This window comes from Amblyomma mixtum, chromosome 2, assembly GCF_055824585.1.
Source record: "Amblyomma mixtum isolate Tamu chromosome 2, ASM5582458v1, whole genome shotgun sequence".
Classification (NCBI taxonomy): Eukaryota; Metazoa; Arthropoda; class Arachnida; order Ixodida; family Ixodidae; genus Amblyomma; species Amblyomma mixtum.
The window spans coordinates 199312593-199339177 of NC_143013.1; the positions used below are offsets into that span (position 1 = coordinate 199312593).

Genomic DNA, 26585 nt, shown 5'->3' on the forward strand with positions numbered 1-26585 from the left:
GACGGGCACGCTCCAACCCTAGCCCAACAGCTGTGTTCTCTTCCCCAGGGAGATCTTGCCCACATCATTGTAGTGGCTGGGGAAGCCAAACACCCTGCATCACAATGAACAGGAAACGAACATAAACAATAATATAGATTAAAGGGACACTGAAGACAAATAGAGGTTATCCTATATCTATAAACTGATTACGCTCAGTGGTTGTCACGACGGTTGGTGAGCTTCAAGAAGGTGCGTAGTGGCTGCAGTAAGTGGCATACGACGGGCACCCTCCAGCCCTTGCCCAACAGCTGTCTTCTCTTCCCCAAGGAGATGTTGCCCACATCAGTGTAGTGGCTGGGGAAGCCAAACACCCTGCATCACAATGAGCAGGAAACGAACTTAAAATATAATACAGAATAAATGGACACTGAAGACAAATTGAAGTTGGATTATATGTATAAACTGATTACGCTCAGTGGTTGTCCTGACGGTTGGTGAGCTTTAAGAAGCTGCGCAGTGGCCGCATTATCTGGCATACGACGGGCACGCTCCCACCCTAGCCCAACAGCTGTCTTCTCTTCCCCAGGGAGATGTTGCCCACATCCGTGTAGTGGCTGGGGAAGCCAAACACCCATCATCACAATGAGCTGGAAACGAACTTAAACAATAATACAGAATAAATGGACACTGAAGACAAATTGAAGTTGGCCTATATGTATAACCTGATTACGCTCAGTGGTTGTCACGACGGTTGGTGAGCTTCAAGAAGGTGCCCAGTGGCTGCTGTATGTGGCATACGACAGGCACTCTCCAGCCCTTTCCCAACAGCTGTCTTCTCTACCCCAAGGAGATGTTGCCCACATCAGTGTAGTGGCTGGGGAAGTCAAACACCCTGCATCACAATGAGCTGGAAACGAACTTAAACAACAATACAGAATAAAGGGACACGGAGCACAAATAGAAGTTGGCCTATATCCATAAATTGATTACGCTCAGTGGTTGTCCTGACGGTTGGTGAGCTTCAAGAAGGTGCGCAGTGGCTGCTGTATGTGGCACACGACGGGCACGCTGCAGCCCTGGCCCTACAGCTGTCCTCTCTTCCCCAGGGATATGTTGCCCACATCAGTGTAGTGGCTGGGGAAGCCAAACACCCTGCATCACAATGAGCAGGAAAGGAACTTAAACAATAATATAGATTAAAGGGACGCTGAAGACAAATAGAGGTTATCCTATATCTATAAATTGATTACGCTCAGTGGTTGTCCTGACGGTTGGTGAGCTTCAAGAAGGTGCGCAGTGGCCGCATTATGTGGCATACGACGGGCACGCTCCAACCCTAGCCCAACAGCTGTCTTCTCTTCCCCAGGGAGATGTTGCCCACACCAGTGTAGTGGCTAAGGAAGCCAAACACCCTGCATCACAATGAGCAGGAAACGAACTTAAACAATAATACAGAATAAAGGGGCACTGAAGACAAATAGACGTTATCCTATATCTATAAATTGATTACGCTCAGTGGTTGTCACGGCGGTTGGCGAGCTTCAAGAAGGTACGCAGTGGCTGCAGTATGTGGCATACGACGGGCACGCTTCAGCCCTTGCCCAACAGCTGTCTTCGCTTGCCCCGGGAGATGTTGCTCACATCAGTGTAGTGGCTGGGGAAGCCAAACACCCTGAATAACAATGAACAGGAAACGAACTTCAACAATAATATAGATTAAAGGGACACTGAAGACAAATAGAGGTTATCCTATATGTATAAATTTATTACGCTCAGTTTGTGTCCTGACGGTTGGTGAGCTTCAAGAAGGTGCGGAGTGGCCGCATTATGTGGCATACGACGGGCACGCTCCAACCCTAGCCCAACAGCTGTCTTCTCTTCCCCAGGGAGATGTTGCCCACATCAGTGTAGTGGCTGGGGAAGCCAAACACCCAGCATCACAATGAGCAGGAAACGAACTTAAACAATAATACAGAATAAATGGACACTGAAGACCAATTGAAGTTGGATTATATGTATAAACTGATTACGCTCAGTGGTTGTCCTGACGGTTGGTTAGCTTTAAGAAGGTGCGCAGTGGCCGCATTATCTGGCATACGACGGGCACGCTCCCACCCTAGCCCAACAGCTGTCTTCTCTTCCCCAGGGAGATGTTGCCCACATCCGTGTAGTGGCTGGGGAAGCCAGACACCCTGCATCACAATGAGCAGGAAACGAACTTAAACAATAATACAGAATAAATGGACACTGAAGACAAATTGAAGTTGGATTATATGTATAAACTGATTACTCTCAGTGGTTGTCCCGACGGTTGGTGAGCTTCAAGAAGGTGCGCAGTGGCCGCAGTATCTGACATACGACGGGCACGCTCCAGGCCTTGCCCAAGAGCTGTCTTTGCTGGCCCAGGGAGATGTTGGCCACATCCGTGTAGAGGCTGGAGAAGCCAAACTCCCTGCATCACAATGAGCAGGAAACGAACTTAAACAACAATGCAGAATAAAGGGATACTGAAGACAAATATAAGTTGGCCTATATCTATAAGACACCACACTATAATCTCAAAATACCGGTCTCACCGAAAACAGAGCTTTTATAAGCCAGAAAAGACAATAATTTGAAGTACAAGTTTCGCGCTCCCCGGCCAATTTCACAACCAAAACGAGTGCATCGGCATCAGTTTTTCCGCGCCGATCTCAGAAGCTATGCGACACCGCCATTCTCTTCAAAGCAGTGGAAACAGTCACCACTGACACTCGAGACATGAAACCAGTTATAATGTGAAGTAAATGAATAATGAATAGCGCTCACAATACAATGGCTTGTCACCCTTAAAACAAGACATGGTTGACACTCCCGACATGAAACCAGCTATAGTTTGAAGTAAATGAATAATGAATAGCGCTCACAATACAGTGGCTAGTTACCCTTAAAACAAGCCATGATTGACTCTCCAGAAGTGAAACCAGCTATAATATGAAGTAAATGAATTCTGTATAGCGCTCACAATACAAAGGCTTGTTACCCTTGAAGGAAGCCACGGTTGTCACCCCGGACATGAAACGAGCTATAATGTGAAGTAAGCAAATAATGAATAATGCTCGCAATACAATGGCTTGTTAACCTTGCAACAAGGCAAGGTTGACTGGATGACTAGTCCTCACTGACACTTCACACATGAAACCAGCTATAATATTATGTAAAGGAATAATGTATAGCGCTCACTTCTTACCCTTAAAACTAGCGAAGGTTGACACTCCAGACATGAAACCAGCTATAATGTCAAGTAAAGGAATAATGTATAGCGCTCACAATACAATGGTTAGTTACCCTTAAAAGGAGCGAAGGTTGAGACTCCAGACATGAAACCAGGTATAACGTGAAGTAAACGGATATTGTATAGCGCTCACAATACAATGGTTAGTTACCCTTAAAACAAGCCAAGGTTGACACTCCAGACGTGAAACCAGCTGTAATGTGAAGTAAACGCATAATGTATAGCACTCACTATACAATGGCTAGTTACCCTTAAAACAAGCCAAGGTTGACACTCCAGACATGAAAACAGCTATAATGTGAAGTAAACGAATAATGTATAGCGCTCACAATACAATGGCTAGTTACCCTTAAAACAAGCCAAGGTTGACACTCCAGACATCAAGCTCGCTATAATGTGAAGTAAACGGATAAAGTATAGCCCTCACCGTACAATACCTTGTTACCCTTATAACCAGTCAAGTTTGACACTCCAGACATGAAGCCAGCTATGATGTGAAGTAAATCAGTAATGTATACTGCTCACAATACAATGGCTGGTTACCGATAAAACAAGGGAAGGTTGACACTCCGGACGTGAAACCATCTATAATGTGAAGTAAATGAATAATGAATAGCGCTCAAAATACAATGGCTGGTTACCCTTAGAACAAGCCAAGGTTGACACTCCGGACGTGAAACCAGCTATAATGTGAAGTAAATGAATAATGAATTGCGCTCACAGTACAATGGCTTCTTACACTTGAAACCAGCCATGGCTGACACTCCAGATATGATACCTACTATAATTCGAAGTAAACGAGTAATGTATAGCGCTCACAATAAACGGCTTGTTACCCTTGAAACAAGCCAAAGTTGGCACTCCAGACATGAAACCAGCTATAATGAGAAGTAAATGATAATGTATAGCGCTCTCAATACAATGCCTTGTTACCCTTAAAACAAGCCAAGGTGGACACTCCGGACATGAAACCAGCTATAATGAGAAGTAAACAAATCAAGAATAGTGCTCGCAGTACAATGGCTTGTTTCCCTTGAAACAAGCCGAGTTTGACACTCCAGACATGAAGTAGCCATAATTTCAAGTAAATGAATAATGTACTGGTATAGTGGTCACAATACAGTGGCTTGTTACCCTATAAACAACCCAAGGTTGACACTGGAAACATGAAACCAGGGATAATGTGAATTAAATGAATAATGTTTAGCGCTCACTTGTTACCCTTAAAACAAGCGAAGGTTGACGCTCGAGACGTGAAACGAGGTATAATGTGAATTAAATGCATAATGAATAGCGCTGACAATACAATGGCTTGTTACCCTTAAAACAAGCTGTCACCCAGACTTCGCGCACTTTTACGTGGGAAGCTCCAGACACCCTTAGAGCGTGTGGGGGTAGCAGTCTCGGACTCAAAGGAGATGCCCTCGACTCAGCGTGGCAAACTCAGCGGAGACCAGCTACCAAGTGACAAGAGGTTTTTGGGCGTTCGGTGCCCAGCTTTCGCTGGTCGCAAGCCAGAGAATGGGTCGGAGCCAGTGGTTTACAAAACAAAACAATGTTTATACAGCAAAGAGACGATACAGAGGATTTCACAATCACTAGTACAACACATACAAAGTGATTAACAGAACAATGCAACTCGTGCAAAGTTAAACTCGAGAGAGAATGCAATACAAAGGCTATATTGCACCTAAAGTGCACTAACACACGAGAGAGAGGTAAACAAACAAAACACAATTTGTTCACCGGGCACTGCGACAGTCCGACGACCTGAGGTCCACGACGATGCCGTCCCGCAGACTGGCGAACGTTGCCTCGTTTGTCCGTGGCTGGCCGAGTGGTGTTTTCCCCGGGAGTCGAACGGGCGCGCTTCGATGAAGCTTAAACGGCGGTCCGGACTGACTGATAGCGGTCAATGCCTTCTTTTATAGGCTCGCTTCCACGTCTGTTTGTTCAACGCGCCAGAGTAGGCGCGCACATGCACGCAGCGTTTGCAGTGCTGTCTCCCTTCCCTCTTCTCACCGGCCGCGCGTCCCCATTGGTCAGAGGTCGGGGGTCGCATCTCGAAGTTTCGAGCGTGTTCTTGAGTGGCGCCGTCGCCGACGGGCGAGGGGGACGTGTCTTAGTGCACGCAAGGCTACGCCCTTTTCCTCCGGTCAGCAGAAGAACCGACTCGCATGTTCGAGAATCTTCGGCGTGGATGACTCATCCCCTCGGCACACGCCGTGGCGGTGGAGAGAGAGGCACGCGCTCGGCGGGGCTTTCCTTCTCTCCCGTTGGGCTCGCGCCGGCGAGACGCCGTGCGCGCGGCGGTTTTTCTTTCTTTGTTTCTAAAATGCGCCGAATTTTGTGACACAAGCCAAGGTTGACACTCCAGATATGAAACCAGCTATAATGTGAAGTAAACGAATAAAGTATAGCGCTCACAGTACAATGGCATGTTACTCTTGAAACAAGCCGAAGTTGACACTCCAGACATGAAACCAGCCTTAAGGTCCAGTAACTGAATGACGTATAGTGGTCGCAATAGAATAGCTTGTTACTCTTAAAACAAGCCAAGGGTGACACTGGAAACAATAAACCAGCTATAATGTGAAGTAAACGAATAATGTATAGCGCTCACAGTACAATCGCAGGTTACCCTTACAACAAGCCAAAGTTGTCTCTCTAGACATGAATCCAGCTATAATGTGAAGTAAATGAATGGTTTGGTTTTCTGAGGTTTAACGTCCCAAAGCGACTAAGGCTAGAGAGACGGCGTAGTGGAGGGCTCCGGGAATTTCGACCACCTGGGATTCTTTGACGTGCACTGACATCGCACAGTACACGGGCCTCTAGAATTTCTCCTCCAAAGAAATTCAGCCGCCGCGGCCGGGATCAAACCCGCGTCTTTCGGGTCAGCAGCCGAGCACCATAACCACTGAGCCATCGCGGCGGCTAAAGTAAATGATTGATGTATAGCGCTCACAATAAACGGCTTGTTCCCTTGAAACAAGCCAAGGTTGACACTCCAGACATGAAACCAGCTATAATGAGAAGTAAATGATTAACGTATATCGCTCACAATACAATGCCTTTTTACCCTTAAAACAAGCCAAGGTGGACACTCCAGACATGAAACCAGCTATAATTTTAAGTAAACGAATTATGTATAGCGCTCACAATACAAGTTCTTGTTGCCCTTGAAACAAGCCAAGGTTGACACTGAAGCCTTGAAACCAGCTATAATGTGAAGTAAAGGAGTAATGTATAGCGCTTACAATAGAATGGCTGGTTACCCTTAAAACAAGTCAAGGTTGACACTTCGCACTTGAAACCAGCAATAATGTGAAGTAAATGAATACTGTATAGTGCTAAGAATGCAACGGCTTGTTGCCCTTGAAACAAGGCAAGGTTGACACTCCAGGCGGGAAACCAGCTCTAATGTGAGGTAAATGAATAACATATAGCGCTCACAGTACCTTGGCTTGTTACCCGTGAAACAAGGCAAGATTGACACTCCAGACAGGAAATCAGCTATAATGTAAAGTAAACGAATAATGTGTAGCGCTCTCAATCCAATATCGTGTTATCCTTGCAGCAAGCCGAGGTTTACTGAATGACTAGGCCCCACTGACACTCCAGACGTGAAAGCAGCTGTAATGTGAAGTAAATGAGTAATGTATAGCGCTCACAATACGATGGGTTGTTACCCTTAAAGGAAGCTAAAGTTGACACTCGGGACATGAAGCGAGCTATAATTCGATGTAAACAAATAATGAATAGTGCTCGGAATACAATGGCTCTTTAACCTTGCAACAAGCCAAGGATGACTGAATGACTAGTCCCCACTGACACTCCACACATGAAACCAGCTATAATGTGAAATAATTGAGTAATGTATAGCGTTCAGTATACAATGGCTTGTTACCCCTGAACAAGCCAAGGTTTACACTGCAGACAGGAAACCAGCGCTAATCTGAAGTAAATGAATAATGTATAGCGCTCAGAATACAGTGGCCCTTTGCCCTTAAATCAAGCCAAGATTGACACTCCAGTCATGAAACCAGCTATAATGTGAAGTAATTGAATAATGTATAGCGCTCACAATACAATGGCTTGTTACCCTTGAAACAAGCCGAGGTTGACACTCCAGACATCAAACCAGCTATAATATGACGTAAACACAATGTATAGCACTCACTTGTTACCAGCAACGAAAGCGATCCCAGTCTTTTTGGTGATATTTGGCTTGGAACGGGTTTATGGTTTTGGGAGCAAAGCAAACGTACACTGCCGGAAAACCTCCACCTGTGCCTAACTTTCTGCCATTTCTTGTATGTCCTTTTCAGACGACACTAATCGTTTGGTGCGCTGTTTCCTCCACTGGGAAAAACCAAACGGCAGCATTTTTAAAAGGCACTATTCTTTTCGTAGTGGTGCCAGGGACATTTCGGTTGTACTTCAAAGGCGAGCCGTTGTGAATAAGCCGCTCATCGCATTCCTGCAGCGTTCAGGAGGGAAAGAAACATCAGCCGCATGAAAGGATGCAAGGATGGAACAAGTGCGCCGAACATGTGATTGCCGCTAATTTTTGCTCCACATTAATGAGCCCAAAATTAGAAAATGCAGCCGCCATTTAGAACCAACTTGAGGAATGCCTTTCTGAGAGCATAGAAACAATCGAAATCACGCCCTTCGATTTGTTCATTCGAATTATTCATCCTTTACAAGTGTAACCGATCTGAAGAACCGATCCAGCTTGCCATTATTAAAGCACCGTCGAAAACTATCCAGTTTCACCCTTTTTCATTTTTCAGTTTCACCCTTTGAGCCGCCGCGGTGGCTCAGCGGTTATGGTGCTCGGCTGCTGACCCGAAAGACGCGGGTTAAATCTGGTTAGATCCCGGCCGCGGCGGTTGAATTTCTTTGGAGGAGAAATTCTAGAGGCCCGTGTACTGTGCGATGTCAGTGCACGTTAAAGAACCCCAGGTGGTAGAAATTTCCGGAGCCCTCCACTACGGCGTCCCTGATAGCCTTAGTCGCTTTGGGACGTTAAACCCCATAAACCAAACCAAACCTTTTTCATTGTTTCTACTATTCATTTCCGTTAAGCATCTAGGTCACAAAACACTCCCTGTTTTCAGCTCGTCACAAAAACAGTCAGCAGGTGTCATACCCTTGCCCAAAAGCAAACATTTGCGCAATCTTTCTTTATCCGAACAGCAAAAGATTGGAACGGCCTTCCCAATGCCGCTGTAATAATAGAAGACACGCTTGCATTCAAAGATATATTGCTTTAGACACATTTTAGGTTTTGGTGTACCTTTACCCTCTAACGTTGACCTATTGCACTTTGTTCTACTACGCGGCACTTACTGTAATCTGTTATTGAATTCTTACCGACCGTTCAGCGCTTCTTCCTGTCTTTTATTCTTGTCTTGTTTTTTCTTTTCTATTTGAAAGCATTTGAGCGTTTTGCATTTTGATTTTCTGAACTGTTTGCCTGTTTCATGTTTATTTTGAACCTTGATGTTGGCATTGTACAGAATATGTCCGTTTTTTGTTGATATTTCTGTACAACCCACCCCTCATGTAATGCCCCTTGTTTGGGGTCTTTGAGGTACTAAAATAAATCAAGAGAGAAATATAAATCAAGAAAGAAATAAGCCTGTAGAAAAGAGAATTGTGTGAAATAAGGCAGCTGCTAACATGGTGAATGTACTAAGTAGGGGACTACTTGACGCATCACAGACGAAAAAGCTTTCCAGTTCTACGTCAAAAATCGCGTCTCGCCCTATATGAGAGGCCGAAAACGGACGTTCACGAAAATGTGCCATGGCTTTTTTTTTTTTGGGGGGGGGGGGGTGGGGGCGACCGCCCTCTCCTCTCCCCGCCCCTTAGGACCGCCACTGGCTTAGTGACTGTGTACCGTAATTAGTGCGTGTTCTCAGAATATGCGGTGTTTCGATATGCCGTATATTGTAAACGTTAGTATTTGTTGTAAGCTTAAATATCTGCTCTGAACAAATCGGTGCCCGGTTACTTGGTGGTCATCGAGCGTTTGAATAATAATTCATTGGCAATGGAAATGTGCTGATAAGAAAACTGTTAAACAGTGATGATTCTATATGAGCCAGGCGCGGTGCGTTAGCGTGGTACACGCAGTTTCCTGCGCAATAATAGCAATTTTGTGATCTTAGTCTCGATTGTACCACACCAAACCACATCGCAATAGTGAATATGCGACAGAAAAAATCAATTGGAATTCGATTGCCTAATGATCGACGGTGATAAAAAAACGAATCCTGTTTGCATAAAGATGACTCATGCAAGTTTTTTTTTTGAGGTTAATTGACGCGTTTATTTCATGTAAGGTGTGCATCATTTATCGCACGCAGTCTCCTTGCGCAGAGAACAAGTTCTATTGTTGAGGTATCTATAATGAGGTCTCCATTAGTTTTGGAGTTCTTATCTTTCCCTTGAAATAACACAGCCTTAGCTTTCGTGCTATGAATCTTCAGTGAATAGATAGTGCTGCATTCATTCAACTTACATAAGACGTGGTTAATATGCACATCTAGGTCACTCCTATCAGAAGACGTAAAATAAAGGCTGCCATCATGAGCGTGAGCGATAAATTTCACATCATTGTCAATACTAATAAGGTCAATCTTGTAATGAATGCAAAATAAGGGCCGAAGGATGCTTCTTTCTTTAATTTTCGGGATACAAGAGGCTTGAATATAAATGGAAACCTCCTAGATGCGATACTGTAGTCAACTTGTAAGGAAATGAAAGATTCCCCTAAAGCTATAAAGTCCCAGTTAGTTTATTAATGTCTTATTAAATCAATAATGCTAATAAATTAAGCTTTTGGAACGTCAACAAAGCGCCATGGGTTAGAAGTGTCTTTTAGAGTCTCTAGGTGCACTTCTTTTTCGGTCAGAAGAGCCAACTATGTAGGATGACCTTTGCGGAGTCCAAAATGAAAGTAAGTCAGTATATTATGTTTATCACAAGGAAGTTATGCTATCATTATTAACTTTTCCAGACATTCTCAGATGGCTGGGAGAATACATACTCTTGTATAGTTCGCGAAATTTTTTGATCTCTCCCTTTCTAAGGGGACAAGTGACTTTTGCTACCTCCATTTTGGAAATATGCCTTGTGAAGAGCAGATCTTAACGATATTTTCAAGAACGCGAGCTATATGAGCGACGGATTGAACCAGGTCAGCTTGTATATCATCTGAATCATGTGATCTGCTGTGACGAAACAAACAAAGGTATTTTGAATTTCATTGGAAGAATTTGGTTTCAGAAAAACGCTCTCGTGGCTTTTACCATGAAGTACGAGGGGGTACCCAAAAGAAACCGGACTTATTTTTGTTTGAACTTATTTGGTCACATTTTAAGCACAGACCTTCAATTCCCTTCAAAGTATTCCCCACTTGCAATGATACGCTTATCGAATCTTTCATTCCATTTTTCAAAACATTGTTTAAATTCATCTTTTGTGATGCTTGACAGTGCCTCCTTCGTTTTTTTCTTCACCTCTGCAACATCAGCGAAACGCTTTCCATTCACCTATTTTTTTCATTCTAGGAAACAAAGAAAGTAGCACGGGGCAAGGTCGGGAGAGTATGAGGGTTGAGGAATAGGGGTCATGCCATTTTTGGTCCAAAATTGTCGTAGAGCCAGCGCTGTGTGCGCAGGGGCACTGCCATGATGGAAAAAACAGTCACCCGACCGCCACAAATCTGGCCGCTTCCACCGCACACTGTTGCCCAATCTTTTCAAAACATCCAAGTAGAAAGCCTGGCTAACTGTATGACCCTGCGGAACAGATTCTCAATGGACGACTCCTCTCACGTCGTCGAAAAAACAAATCAGCATTGTTTTGAGGTTTGGTTTCACCTGACGAGCTTTCTTGAGGCGAGGTGAATTTGAAGTTTTGCATTGGCATGATTGTTGCTTTGATTCAGGATTCGATTCAGGAACACTTGAGTTGTCCCCATAGCATCGTCCTTGTACGTCTTTCTTAATATTTCAAGAGTTTCCATTCAATTTTTTCCGAGCAAAAATCAGAATTTCCCAGGCGCACGTTGTTCACGAAAATCAGCCATTGCAAAAACGACATTCACACAAAACAGTCGTCACTCTAAAACTCTGCCTAAACTAGTCTGACCTCCTTCAACGACGGCACTCGGCTTACTGACTCTGGAATGTTCGTTCTATGCGCTCCTAGTGGCAAAACGCGGTACCACAGAAGCATTGCCGACCAAAAAATTTATTCCGGTTTCTTTTGGGTACCACCTCGTAATTCAGGCTTCGAGAATAATGACAACTGACAACTAAAGTTGTGAGAAAGTAACTTCAACAGTTAGCTAGAGGTATTCGACCTTATTAGACCATCCGCAATTATGAAGGGGAGGGCGATTTCGAATTGTGTTGTTCCTGCCACAAACGGTGTTAAGGTTCAAACGATTACACCATGTTGAACCCCTTCCGCACTGAAAAGACTGTAAAGGCAACTTTTTCTTTTGCTAGTCGAAGGGCTGCAATCATTTTGTTTTTTAACGCTTTAAAGGTCCATATGTCGTCCTGATCTCGTCTTTCTATGAAGTGGATGAAAAGTGGGTCATTCCGGTTTTGCATTTTTAGAATGGTTTTAGTAATCACGAACTTTATCGATTTCTTGGTATGAAACTTTTAGTTCATCAGGCTTTTCTTCTAACATGTTTTGAACAACTTTACGTAGGCGATATAGTCATCAACGCAGTCAGATGTTTTGTAAACTGTTTCTTATTCAGCTCGCAGAAATACGTTTTGAAATTCTTAATGTGTTACCAGGTTGACATCGTGGATTGCTACCGACTGCCGGAGTGCAAAAGATGTGCTTGCAATAGTGCTTATTTAAGTCAAGAGGAAACTAAAAGCTGGTCCCTTATTTTTGCCCCAATAATACCGGCGTTAAAATCATGACACTACAAAGAACTAATAAAGCATCTTGCAATGTAGTAGAGACATCCTGTATTAGGGTTGGCGCTGCGCAGGCATCTGACTCCAGTATTGTTATTAATTCGCTGCAGGCTTACCGAGTCACGCAACATGTTCAAGTTTATGTCGCCGCACAGCACAATGCCATACGTTTTCATTTCCTAGCTCATGAACATATCTACAAACAAAAATGTTTGGTCAAGAGCCGGCTGGAGAACGGACGAAAAGTGCGAGCACGTTGCTATAGGGGATGACAGTTACGATTTCATAATTCCTCTTATTTCGAGTGTCGTGTTGAACAGCACTTCCATGACATAAATAGTTCATGGTCAGTAGCACACCGCCAACTTTCTTTTCTGAATGGTTCACGAAACAGGTTCGACAGCCGCACACGCTAAGTGTGTGGTATATATTCTGATACCAGGTTTCAGTCTGTATGGTGTTGTCGTATGAAACACTGAACGAAGAAATATTGAATGAATTTCATGGAGCTTGTTTCTGGCTGACTGGGTATTCAAGGAAAAAAAGTGACGTGTGATTTCTGTTAGCATAATAAGGATAGTTTACTGCAGATGGTGCAGATACAGCGTTAAGAGTATGGTGATAAAGGTGATAGCTAGATTTAAGGAAGGTACATTATTCCATTTATTCTATGCCCTCTGACCAAGTAGCACTGAGCACATTCGATATGTCAGCTTGCTTCCGTATACCCATGCGAAGTTCCCATTCTCTTCTTTCTTGGACATGGTTTGTGTAAAAAGCTTTTCAGGGCTGGGCACAAATGGTCATTGATGGGGATACACGGGTTACTCCCTAGAAGACGAAGGCAAGAGGTAATAATTTACTTCTTGCATGCTTTTCCAATAAGTGCAACGCGTTTGGCACGTGTCCAAGACAACGCTACACTGATTCGGCATTGTCCATGTTTCCGGTGACTCGATTTCGAACATCAGTATCATTTTCCGTGATTTCTTCGCAAGTATGCGCGATTTTCTGTAGAAAGCCTGTAAAGTTTTCTTTTTCAGTAGAAAGAATGCCTGATCAGGTATAGGTTCTAGTAGCTGGATTATTGTTCTAAACTGTTCATTTTTTTTTGCTCTGGGCTATGCGCAAGCTCCATGAGTTTTTCACGCCGACGTGTTTGCTCCTATTTCTTTCTTTAGTGCAGAGTTCTCTTTTTCGATTTGGTTGCATCGTGTGGCCATGGCGTCAGTCGTCTAGTTAATGGGCGTCTTAGTTACTTAAATTCTTTACCTAGCTCTTTTTAGGCAACGAGCGCAATATGTCCACCTGACACTTTTAATAAATTTCACTATATCTGTCGGCATGGGAGCAATGCTGAATAGAAAAGCACACGTTTCGCTTTAGGCAGCTGCATAAGAAATAAGCAGGGCTCAATGATGATAGCAGAATTCTTATGGCATGGCCGAAAGGGTCAAAGGTAAATTTAAGAATACGCAACTAGTAATGGAAAGGTGAAACGCTAAAGGGCATGAAGAAGGCAGAGTGAGTCAGGGAACAAACGCGGGTCAATGATATCCTAGTGGAAATAAAGAAGAAGAAATGGGCTTGTGTAGATGGGCTTGTGTGGATATGCAATGCTAAGGCATGATAACTTGTCTAGGTTAAAGATAACTCAAATTAAAATCCCAAGGGAAAATAAGCGTAGCAGGGGGCGGCAGAAGCTTAGCTGGGCGGCTGACATTATGAAGTTTGCGAGGGTAAGGTGGATGTGTCTGGAACTGGGCAGGTTTACTTAGCGAAATATGAGACATTTGTCCTAGAGTAGGCACCTTTCTGGAATTAAATCGCGAAATTTACATTCCGAATACTGGTTCCTAACACCAGTTTTTGTTTGTTCAAAGTCTCACCAGAGTAAATTACGTTGTACATTAAGTATTTCGTGTCTCATATAAACTTGCAAGCACTATTGATTAAAGACGTCGCGGTGACAATGTGCAGTTGTGAGGACGTACAAATTAAATTCTTTCTTAAACCCGCTCAACTTCCTAAATGCGAGAGCCTCACAAAGTTGTTTTTTCGTCCCTAGCAATCGGTAATTGAATCGGGGTTAAAAAGCTTAATTGAGAAGAGGATGAGGAGGTAGAAGAGGAAAGGCAGGGAGGTTAACCGGAAAAATAAAAGGTTTGCTACCCTGCACGAGGGGAAAGGAGTTAGGGGATAAAAAAAAGAAAGAGAAAGGAGAGCAACAGAAAATTGACGTCACTCTAAGAAGTCAGTGTTCGTTGAAGTCACAGCCTATCATGCAGGCCAGAAGTTTGCAAGAAGCGGAGCAGTGCCTTGGAGGCCTTCACCGCCGACGATCGCCCCGGCCAGTGGCCGAGAATCTTCACTTCTGTCAGTGGGCGTGGATCTAGACGCTCTCGCGCACGGCTGAGAGACTGCCTTTCGGCGCTGTAGGCAGGGTAGTCGCAAAGAATGTGGGTTATGGTCTCGTCATGCCCGCAGATGGCACATGCAGGGCTATCAGCCATACCGACTAAGAATGAGTATTGGTTGGCGAAAGCTACACCAAGCCAGAGGCGACACAGCAAAGTTTCTTCTCGTCGTGGTAGGCCTGATGGAAGCCGGAGCTTCAGATCTGGGTCCAAGGATTTTAAACGTGAATTGCAGAATTGCCCGGAATTCCACGCGGCAAGCGTGATGTCCCGCGCAAGTGCGCGAAGCCTGCCCGCTGCGTCTGATCTCGAAAGGGGGACCGAGACAAAATCGCCATCGTGGAGATGAGTTCGCGCGACCTCATCCGCGCGGTGATTGCCTGCTATGCCGCTGTGCCCCGGTAGCCATTGGTAGATAATGTCATGTCCTTTGTTGATGGCAGAGTGACAGAGGCAAAGAGACGAGCTGGTGTTCCCCTATATGCAAGGTACTAACCTGCATATCTAGTGAAAATTTTTCTCTCTTATGCATAGTACTGCGTGCGCTCTAATATTATTACTCAGTGTCAAAGACAGCGCAGCCATGTCAGCCAACCAGGTCATAAGTAGGGACGCCTTCTGGGACATCTCGAGCTACATTCTGTGCCTGGACTTGAATTTATGAACTGGTGAGCTCTACTTTCCTTTGTATGAACAGCCCATAGGACACGGATATAGAAAGAAGAGGGCAAACACAGCGCCGACTGACAATAGGAGGGTTTTAGAACTTTTATTTTTCTCTCCGAATTCAACTTTTGCAAAGTCGAAAGATGATTTTTATCCCATGAAAGAGGGCATCCGAATTGGCTCATGCATCGTCCCTACTCTCAGTTGTTTTTTTAGCTAAGCGCGACCGCGTACTGCGAGGCACTTTTGAGATATCTAATATTTTAAAAGTTTTTAGATATGTAGACTACTTTCTACTGGTGTTAAACATCAGCGGTGGGTTTTACGAGCACGATGTTTTTAATACATTCACAAGTATTCGACAGTGTCTTAATCCGTTAATCTTGACGCACGAACTTCCGGAAGGTTGAAATGGTTTTATGGATTTAAAACTTTTATTTTATGGTGACCACGTGTGCTGGGAAAATGGACCACGCTCCAATAAGCTTGTACTGTAAAGTCGTTGGGCGCATCCCACCCGGGTTGAGATAGCTATAATCAAATCATGTTTTAAGAATGCCCTCAGGAAATCTTGTGAGCACTTTCTTGACCACTGTTTCGACCTGCGGTCATATTGGAAAGCGGCTGCAGGCGACCCGAAACAAATGAAGGTATCTGTTTCAGAGTGGTTGCTTAGGAAGGGACATAACAGCGAAAATAGCCGGCATACTGCAGATAACTCAGAAAACCATAAAAAAAAACTAGTTTTTTTTTCGCAAACCTTCTCCCGTAACCTTAAAATGATAGCGCAACGTTCTCAGGTACGGGTAGCATTTTCCGCTCCGTGCAAGCTGTCAATGCTCAGCCGTGTTACTAGTCCGACGATGCAACCAAGTCTTGGATGTGCGACAAAGCATAAATACAGATTTGTTGTTTGCACTGAGGGACTGTTTACGAGCTTCCACTATCATGTGGAAATATGTTTCTAGAGCGAACAGTGCGGTACCTGAATGAAAATTTAAGAGAACATAAAACCAATGCAGCTAATTCTAAGAACCACAGCCTGACGCTTCACTTCCTGGAATGTGCGAAAAAAAAACAGAAAAGAGCGCCAAACATTTGATAAATGAAAGGTACGCAAGGAAAGCAAAAACCGTATCCAGAGAGAGATCACGGAGGCCCAAAAAAAACCGTAGATTTTGGGGACCGCCGCATTACCATATCTTCCTTGGGATTATCGGACTAAGAGCTCGCTTACTTGGAAAGCCGTGGAAAAAGATAAGTAGCTTCCGTTTTCAACTTGCGCATCGCACATGTTTCCACCTTGTATGCATCTCGACTAATCCAACGTGCGCAAACCGTGAGGAAGAGTGTTCCAGTTACGTCCTGGATTAGCTGTGAAATTATGTCGGTGTTGATAACAATCCGCAGTCTACGAATGGCGCCTGAGGAGTCTATGGGGATGACTAGTTGACTTCTAGATTGCAACAGTAAAGAGTGGATGCTTAATGCGTCCCGAATGGCAACACCTGTGCCTGTGCCGCATGTTGCAATTTTGAGTAATAATTCTGAGGGAGCGATAGCCGTGGTCACGTCATCTTCCCTCACACTAGCGTCGACATACGACACATGTCGCCGTAGTGCGATTCCAATCCGAGATAGAGACGCCACGCGTCCACGGAACGGATCGTGAGTGTATGGGAGTCTCGGGCCGATTGTCTGTAACTTGTTAGTAAAGCCATAGTGGTCATAACGAGCGGGAAATTATTTATTTGTTCATTTATTTCTGATACCTTTATGGCCCACAGGGCATTATTGAGAGGAGTGGTACATAGATATAAAATGAAACTGTTACAAAAAGGGGGGTAATGCACACATAGAAACGCCTAAAAAAAATAATACGCATGATTGCAAAAAGGAAACTGGCCGCAAGAAAATAAATGATTCCAAAAAGCGAAAGAGTACAATAATTAGGAATACCAACACCACAACGAATATATTCACTAAAACAGTCGAAAAACGTTGCAAGTAAATACAAAAATATGTACTAGAACCTCAGCATTCATAGAAACGTGATGAAATGAACGGCGGCGCAACAAGAAGAACACAACAAGAGAGGGGACACCACATGCGCACACTACCAACTGTTTTATTGCATGGAAAGGAGGCATATTTATACAGCTCAGGCATGACACTAATCGCAATATCGCTCAGAACCCAACACGTGGAAAAGAAACAGCAACATCAGGATAAAAGAAAAAAGAAAAAAAAAAAAAAAAAAAAACCCTTAACCTCTGCAGAAAAAACTAAAAGATTTTGATAACAGAACTTTGAGCAGGCCATCTCGTAGCAAAAGCAGAGTCAAACAATCGTAGCAAAGGCAGAGTCAAACAAGAGAAGCAAAAGCAGTCAAAAAAATTAAAAAATACAATCGTAGCAAAGGCAGAGTCAAATGTATTAAGCAAAAGCAGTCAGAACCCGATAAACAACAAAACGGAAAGCAAAAAACAGTAAAAAAGTTAACAACCCGCCTAAAACAAACAACAGACGGCCGCAAGAAATGCAGGGCTGAAAAGATGCACAGCACATGGCGTTACAAAAAACTGTCAAGAAAGGACACTTCATTTCTACGGAGGGATACTGAGGAGTCGCTAACACAAGTGCTTCCCTTCTTATTGATCATAAAGGCCTCAAGAATTTCGCGTGCCACCTGATCGCGACTCCTGCCGAGAATCCTTATTCCGTTAAGCACTGGCTCACACTTGCAATCTTTACAATGTAGGGGCAAATTCGACCCGCCTCCGTTTTCTAACGACTTTTCGTGTTCCCGTGTTCTGTCGTTAATGCAGCGACCTGTCTGGCCTATATAGACCCCCCCGCACGTCAGTGGGATTTCGTACACCACTCCGACGGCACAAGAAACGAAATGCTTGCCGTGCCTCTTTCCGCACATGGCTTTCTTCTCTTCGCTGATCCGCGAGCATAACCCGCTCAGCTTTCTTGGCGCAGAGAAAACGACAGGAACGTCGTACCGGCCAGCAACTTTCTTCAAGTTGTGCGCCACACGGTGTATATAAGGGACCACTTGTGGTCGCTTTGATCCCGGCTTAGCATGGAATTTCTTCTTCTTTCCTTTCATTTTTTGAAGGAGGGTCTCCGCTACGCTACAAACAACAGAACACGGGAAGCCAGCCATTTGAAGCCTTTCGATCTGATTGTTAAAGCTAGCCTCAGCCATGTGAGCACAGGACTTAAGCAATGCGGACTCGAGGCAAAGTGAAGCGATCGCCCTTTTTACTGTCTTAGAGTGCGCTGATCCGTACGGAAGAAGTTCCTTTTTTGCTCGTGGGGAATACATCCAACAAACACGTCCTTCTAAAAGCTTGATATTAATATCTAAAAACTGCAAGCTGTTGTTGTCAGGAAGTTCGTGAGTAAAAGCCAGCCCTTTTCCCTGTTGTCTAAAAACGGATAAGATTCTTTCCACTGTGCTGGGGAGCGTCAATGCAGAGTTAGTATTTTTTAGTATTACCAAGAAGTCGTCCACATATCTAAAAATTCGCAGGACTGGGCCACTGTCAAGGGAAGAAGCTAAAGCACGGTCAATAGTTGATAAAAATATATTACACAATGCAGGGGCGACACAGGAACCGATGCAGATGCCTCTTCTCTGCAAGTACATTTCAGTTTCAAAGGAAACAAACGTAGACCTTAGGTAAAATTCTAGAAGTGATAAAAAAATTGTCAACACTTAGTCCAGCTGAGTTCTGAAATGCGATGGCCCCATTAGATTCAATGCACTCCCGTACGGATTTGAAAAGGTCACCATGAGGAACTGAGTAAAATAAATCTTCCACATCAACAGAAAACAAGTATCCAATAGAAGACTGGTCTTTTAAAAAAGCTGTCACATCTGCAGAATTCTTGGTAGCGAAGGGATCGTCTACATCCAGTCCTTTCAAATGCTTAAGGAGAAATTTGCTCACCTTTTGCTGCCAAGAATCCCGCTCACTAACAATAGATCTGAAAGGCATGTCTGGCTTATGGGTTTTCACCGTAAAAAAGACATCAAGAGACCCTTTCCTGCAGTCGCTGATTCCCTTGGCCAGCCCGGAAAGCTGCAACTGGTTGCACAACGAGATGGCTTTCGTTTTCACTCTACAGGCACTCTTCTTCACCTGAACAAAGTTCTTCAAAATGGCCTGCGTCGCCTTTTCTTTGAATACGCCAGCCGGAACCACCGCGAAACCGCCTTCTTTGTCTGCTTGAAGAAGTCTTAGGTCGTTGTTCTTGAAGAACGACACGACGTGTCGCGTGCGCTCCTTTGGGTAGAGGTCCTTTTTCCGGGCTGTCCTCAGTATCCCGTCAACGCCATCCAAAAGGCACCTTTCCCGGTCCTCACCGGCTTTATCTGCCACCTTCCTGTTCAGGGACAGTAGCTCGAAGGCTGGGATTCTTGGAGGACAACTGTACTTCGGCCCTTTCGTTAGGGTAGCTGCTACTTCTTCTGGAACGGAGGCATTCCCAAGGACGACCAGGCTCCTAGGCTTCACCGTCTTCTTTTCAGGCTTCCGCGGAAGAACAGTAAGGTAACGTTGCCATAAAAACTCTGTGGATTGCGCTGCGAGAAGTCTTAGAGCAGCCAGTTCCTTTTCAGCGAGCCAGACAGGGTTCAGATTGAAGCACAAAACGCGCAGCCAGTCATAAAACAATCGAACTTGTCTCCACAGTTCGGATTTCAGAATTCGGCAAAGCCGTTTGACGTGTCTAATGGAAGGCTTAATCACACCAAAAAAGGCATTCACTTCTGAGGGAACAAGTCCCTTACGGAGACAAAATGAGATGAATCTTGCACGGCAGGTTGAAGCAGCGATGTGAGCGACAAGCGCATGTACTTGAGCATAGGAAGGACTTGAACACATAAAAGGGCCCACTGTACAAGAAAGGTACTTCAGAAGAATGGCCTGAGGGGCGAGTTGGTGCATGATGAAATGAACGGCGGCGCAACAAGAAGAACACAACAAGAGAGGGGACACCACATGCGCACACTACCAACTGTTTTATTGCATGGAAAGGAGGCATATTTATACAGCTCAGGCATGACACTAATCGCAATATCGCTCAGAACCCAACACGTGGAAAAGAAACAGCAACATCAGGATAAAAGAAAAAAGAAAAAAAAAAAAAAACCCTTAACCTCTGCAGAAAAAACTAAAAGATTTTGATAACAGAACTTTGAGCAGGCCATCTCGTAGCAAAAGCAGAGTCAAACAATCGTAGCAAAGGCAGAGTCAAACAAGAGAAGCAAAAGCAGTCAAAAAAATTAAAAAATACAATCGTAGCAAAGGCAGAGTCAAATGTATTAAGCAAAAGCAGTCAGAACCCGATAAACAACAAAACGGAAAGCAAAAAACAGTAAAAAAGTTAACAACCCGCCTAAAACAAACAACAGACGGCCGCTAGAAATGCAGGGCTGAAAAGATGCACAGCACATGGCGTTACAAAAAACTGTCAAGAAAGGACACTTCATTTCTACGGAGGGATACTGAGGAGTCGCTAACACAAGTGCTTCCCTTCTTATTGATCATAAAGGCCTCAAGAATTTCGCGTGCCACCTGATCGCGACTCCTGCCGAGAATCCTTATTCCGTTAAGCACTGGCTCACACTTGCAATCTTTACAATGTAGTCTTCTGAAATTCATAGAAACATTGAACGAGAAACTGGTACGATGGCAGAAGGCTATAAAGAAAACAAAGTGCATAGGAAAAAAAGGAACAGAGCTAAATACACAATGTTCAAAACTATGTGAGCCAATTGAGGCTATGGTAAACGATAATGTAATGACAACATTGTCTTAAACTCATCAACGTTCTTTGCAGCTACGATCTGTGGTGGTACGTGCGGAACTTTTTGTTCGATTAATTATCACTTCTCCAATACATTTCAAACTTTATTTTCACTCTTTTGCCATTTTTCTACTATTTTGCCGTCTGCGTCCCGTCCACTCACTTTGTCGACTTCCGCACTATTTCGACGTTTTTCCGACATTTTTTTCTGTAATTAATTAACTAATCATTCGATCGACATAACCATTTTTTTGCGCGGCATCCTCTCATCATCCTATTTCGATTACAACCAATCGTTTGATGCTATTTATTCTGAAAAGATCACAACTGCTGTGGGCAGGTGTTGCGGACCCGCTTTGGTGACACGAACCCGCCGACATGGCCTAGAAATGCTCTCTCATTCAAATACTAAAAGTAAAGATCCACAGGTTCTTCTTCCTCTTCTTCTTTGCACCACAGGTGCACCGCCAGAGACGGTTGGTAACTCGAACTGAAGCTCTTCGCACCAGGGGTGCCCCGTCAGAGACGGTCTCTCGATGATTCGAGACGCAGGGATGAAAAAGGCAATAACTGAAGATTTATATACAAATATACACAGAATATACAAGTTCAGGCACAAGAGACATTAAACGGCACAAATATACAAAACAACAAAAAGGTGGATCTGGCTAATACTAGGGGAGGCCCCTACTCGGCGTTGCCGAAGATGCGTAGCATCTCGCCTTAGCGCAGAACCCCGCTTCCAGCTCCGGGGCCCGGTTTTAAAGCCCTAAAGGCCCGGCCCACATTTCGTGGCTTCCAATCATTTTACAATGTTCACATGATTGGTTTTAGGGAGAGCCTGACCAGCCCTCCAACTCCCGTAAGGTGAAGAACCCTTTCCACCACAAAATAAAAAGAAACACAAATACACATTCGTGCCAGCACGTGCGCGAATCGGTACCGCGGGGCGGGGGGACACCCGAATTTCCCGGCGCGTTCGCAAGCGGCCGCGTTCCAAGAAAGGAGACGCTCCGCTTTGAGCGCCCCCAGCCGCGTTCCAATGACCCTGCGTACACTACCGACCCTTTACACTAAATCTCGTTGATGAACAAAAAGTCGTTATAGCACTACTGACCCAGGTTGTGTCACGGGCTATAAGATGACGAAGTGGGCAGTGGCGCGGCAAGGAGCGTGCCACTGCAGTGGGCTCACTAGCCCTGGTTCCCTGCTGCCTTTCATGTCAAGTGCGAGAGGTGGCGCCATCGGCAACTTTACTGTACCTTCTTGCTGGTCCAGCCTGCGGCGCTGCTCCACCGGGCACATTTATGCACGCGCTGCTTTGATTCCTGCACCTACTCTTATGGGGGAAACGGCGAACGGACGGTCCGTACATGATCAGCAAAGGAATTCATTACTTAGCCTTATTTTATGCCCCAGGCAGGGCGAGATCGCGGCACCCAAATCAGCGATACGTAACGGCTTGATGGAGACAGATGGTATCAAAGTAAATGCTACTTTTTTTTAGGTTTCTATGCCGATGTTTCCATGCTTCTGAAGGTAGTGATTTTAAGTCTGGCGACACGGGTCAAGCAGTCAGCCAGAGGTCATCTAACCTTTTATTTTTAGCCTCATGAAGGCAAATTAAACACCGATTGTAGCTCGAAGTGTGGGGAAAAAAAATCTGTGGTAGTCTTTGATGTGGACGGAAATTCTGAGCGCCGCCGCGGTGGCTCAGTGGTTATGGCGCTCGGCTGCTGACCTGAAAGACGCGGGTTCGATCCCGGCCGCGGCGGCCGAATTTCGATGAAGGCGAAATTCTAGAGGCCCGTGTACTGTGCGATGTCAGTGCACGTTAAAAAACCTCAGGTGGTCGAAATTTCCGGATCCCTTCATTACAGCGTCTCTCATAATCTGAGTTGCTTTGGGACGTTAAATCCCAATAAACTAAACCAACCAATAAACCAAACCAAATTCTGAGCGCATGCAGCATTCCTTGAAGCTTATCTTGGACATTAGCATAGCCAATAAGCGTCAACGAATGCTGTGCAGCGAAACCTGAATGCGCATGCTTCTCCTGTACCGCGTTTCACGGCCTCTTAACATTCTTTTACGTGATTAACGTACGCACAGTAAGGAGGGGCCTGACAAAAGTGATACGCTGTCAGGTGTCCAAAAAATTTATTTCTTCCTTAAATCAACAATACAGTTACATGCACTTGCACATTCACATCGTGAGCAACACTTCAGCTTAAGATGCTTTCCTTTTTCTCGCTTGCCCATATTCTTGGAGTTTACCCCTTTCACATAAAAGTGCAGCCGAGAGATTATGAAAAAGCTGATGATCCTGGCAGAAAGAATAGATGCGTGAGCTGAGCAGCCAACCTCTTGTCCAAACCTTTCTTTCACAACTGCCAGCTCATCCTGGATGCTGTCAGTCTGCAGTTGATGGCAACTGAAGCATTCAGTGAAAAGGTTTTCAAGCTTGCTGAGAAAGCCAAAGAGGACCCTCGACGGGTACAGCAGACCCCCTTTATGAAGAAAATGTGTTAACAGAGCGAGTTGGAAGACATCACCTGGAGACTGCATTGTGAGGAGTGACATGCAACCTTGGCGTCCTATTTTGATCACACATTGACATGCAACATAAAGTGCAATATGAAATACTAGCCGAGAATCACTGCGAACCACATGCTGTTTGTGGTCAGACAAAGATGCTCGTGCTGGCAAAGATGTCTCTGCGGCCGAGCTGGTTGCATCAAGGCTCGGAGGGTCACGGTTGTCAGGTTGCATATCATCACCTGAGCTGATTTCTAGCAATGACGCCAGTGTATGCACTCCACAGTTCCCGTGTCTGTTCGCTTTCACGAGGCCATAAAAGGAGAGACAGCTTACAATGTCCAAAAACTGGGACGTCATAGGGTGACCTTTGCTGCCAGAGGCTTGTCTTACAATTTCAAAAAGGTTCTCAAGTTTAACTTGCCTAATTCTTGAAATAATCAGATAATTATATCCAACCTTCTCAGTTAAGCAGGCAAGCAATTCGAGTGTGCTTGAGATGGTGACGCGTAGCCCTGTCGCTGTAGAATCACTTATAAATCCCTCTTTGCCATTCGCATGCTTCTTCCATTGATTCGAGAACAACAAAAATTCCTTGAGCGCTGTCACATGGGAGGAATGTAGTAGCAGGGATTCTCCGGGATGCCTTGACGTCATTAGGGTGATCAGATGAGTCTTACTGTAAAAATATTGAAGATTTAACGTAGAGCCCAATCCGAGAGAAAAAATTGAAGAGTTAAGCTACAACTATTTAGTGTTATTTAGTGCTTGAAATATCTCGTCACGTTTCCTCACCTGAAGGAATGCTGGGTGGAGGTTATGGTGCCAAATATCTTGTCCAGCTTTTCTTGGTACAGATGAACGCCTTTTAGGACCCTTGTTCCAAAGAGTTCAAAGGCATAGGTAACTCATTTTCTCGAACCCGTTCGGTTTTAGGTGACATCGTGTGATCCCTGGCATGGCTTTATGGGTCACGTTGCACGAGTCTATTTTGAAGGCTTCCTTCATATGCTGCATAGTAACCTGCAAAAAATATGAAGCTGGCTTGATACCATATGCATCACAGATGGGGAAGTGTCACGCTCATATTCAGAGCACCAATGCAACCCATTCTCATCTTCTGAATTAGCACTGCAATGTGCCTGAAAAACAATTATCAGAAAAAAATCTAAATTTTATAAACATGCTGCTGTCTCAAACATTTGAGGTAACTTACATGCCCAGCTGGAGTCTTGAACACACATTTGTAGAGGGAGTTCCGGGGGCGTTTTATTTTATGTGGAAAGTCTGAGAAAAAAATAGATGTCGGTCTGAATCAACAGGATCTTGCACTTTACTGGTGGCCGACTTTTCAGTTCCCTGCACTCTCATGATTTTCCACATTTTGCGATTCGAAGCAGCACCATCAGTGGTATTTAAGTCTACAAAGAGACCACTCTTCTCGCTTAGTATCGTAGCCTCTATCAAAACTTTAGCAAGGGTAGCCTTTTATATTCCAATATCTAGCGAAACAGCCAATCATTTGGCTCCATTTCCCTTGGAACGCCACAAAGAGAATTACCATGCCATGATCAGGTGGCATTTTCTTATCTTTTGCTGTCGTGAAGGGCCTGAGATCTACAAAGCCTTCCACAGTGCGAGAGTTCTTAACAGACAGGTGTTCCGAAATTTTTAGTTCATCGATTAGGAGGCCTCCATGCCTTTTGCAGCTGTCAAGTTTTGTTGCTTTTGTATTCAGTTTCCGCACAACTTTTTCACTTAAGCCGAAAACTGTGCGGTATGGTGACATAGACCTTTTAAGCGTTGCTTTATTCGGACGGTAAACAATTTTTATCCTACGGAGGTGTTCGTAGAGCCGAGGGCTCTTCATCACGATACAGTGAAGTGCCCAACCCTTGCTGTATCGCAAGCCTTTAGATGCTGAAAAGCACTGCCTGACAGCTTCTTGCTGTCGCGGGGGAAAGCTTGCAGTGTTTTCCTCAAGGACTTGCGCTTTAATGACGGAGTTCATTTTCTACAGCTTCAAAATCTGCTCATTGGCATGATCGAGACGAGTGAGAAGCGTCCGGTTCTTCTGGATTTCAGCTGTAAGTTTCCGTGAAGCAGCACAGCTGGTCATTATGGTGCTGCGTTTAATTCCTGATTTACGCATGAACAATGCTTTCCTCAAATGCTTGCATGACACGCACTGCACAGCTGCGAAAAAAGAGGAAGGTAGGGCTACATCAACTCATTCAAAATAATGTTGCATGAGCAAGCTACGCTACATTATAGCCAGCTCATTTTTCACACTGAGTAAAGCTTTGGCCTAGGCGAGTTGGTATGTATTCACACTGGGGAACAGTGAAACAAAGACGGGGCAAGCGCTGATCTCGTCCTTGTCCCGCCTCTGTAGCGCTGTTCCCCAGTATGAGCCTATTTTTCAGCGCAATCTACATCTAAAAGGTTATGAATAACAAGTAGCTTGTTTAGAACCTGCACTATTACAATTTCTGCTGAGATACAATCCAATGCGCTTTAGTGGTAGACCGCCTGCTTCATTGCGCCTGTACACAGGTGCAGATCTACTGAAGCACTGCCTCTGCATCCTTTTCATAATCATCATTATCAACTTGATACGCCCACTGGAGGGCAAAGGCCTCTCCCGTGTCTCTCCAATTAACCCTGTCCTTAGCCAGTTGCGGCCACCGTATTCCCGCAAATTTGTTAATATAATCCGCCCACCTGACTTTCTGCCGCCCCTGCTACGCTTGCCTCCTCTTGATACTCGCTCAGCAAAACACCTCTGACAAATATTTTGCAGTCGGGGCCGGATGGCAAGCGGAAAAACATGAAGACGTTTTCTGACTTCTTTTCGAGGTCAAAACCGATGAGCAGTATATGACACGATCGTGATTAGAGAATTTGTGCATGTTCCAA

At 44.6% G+C, this 26585-nt stretch overlaps 1 pseudogene; it reads right to left on the minus strand.

Moving 5' to 3' along the window:
* LOC149362179 (uncharacterized) overlaps positions 1 to 25680 on the minus strand; it is a 34058-nt pseudogene extending 8378 nt beyond the window's left edge.
* Positions 25681 to 26585: the final 905 nt, after the last annotated feature.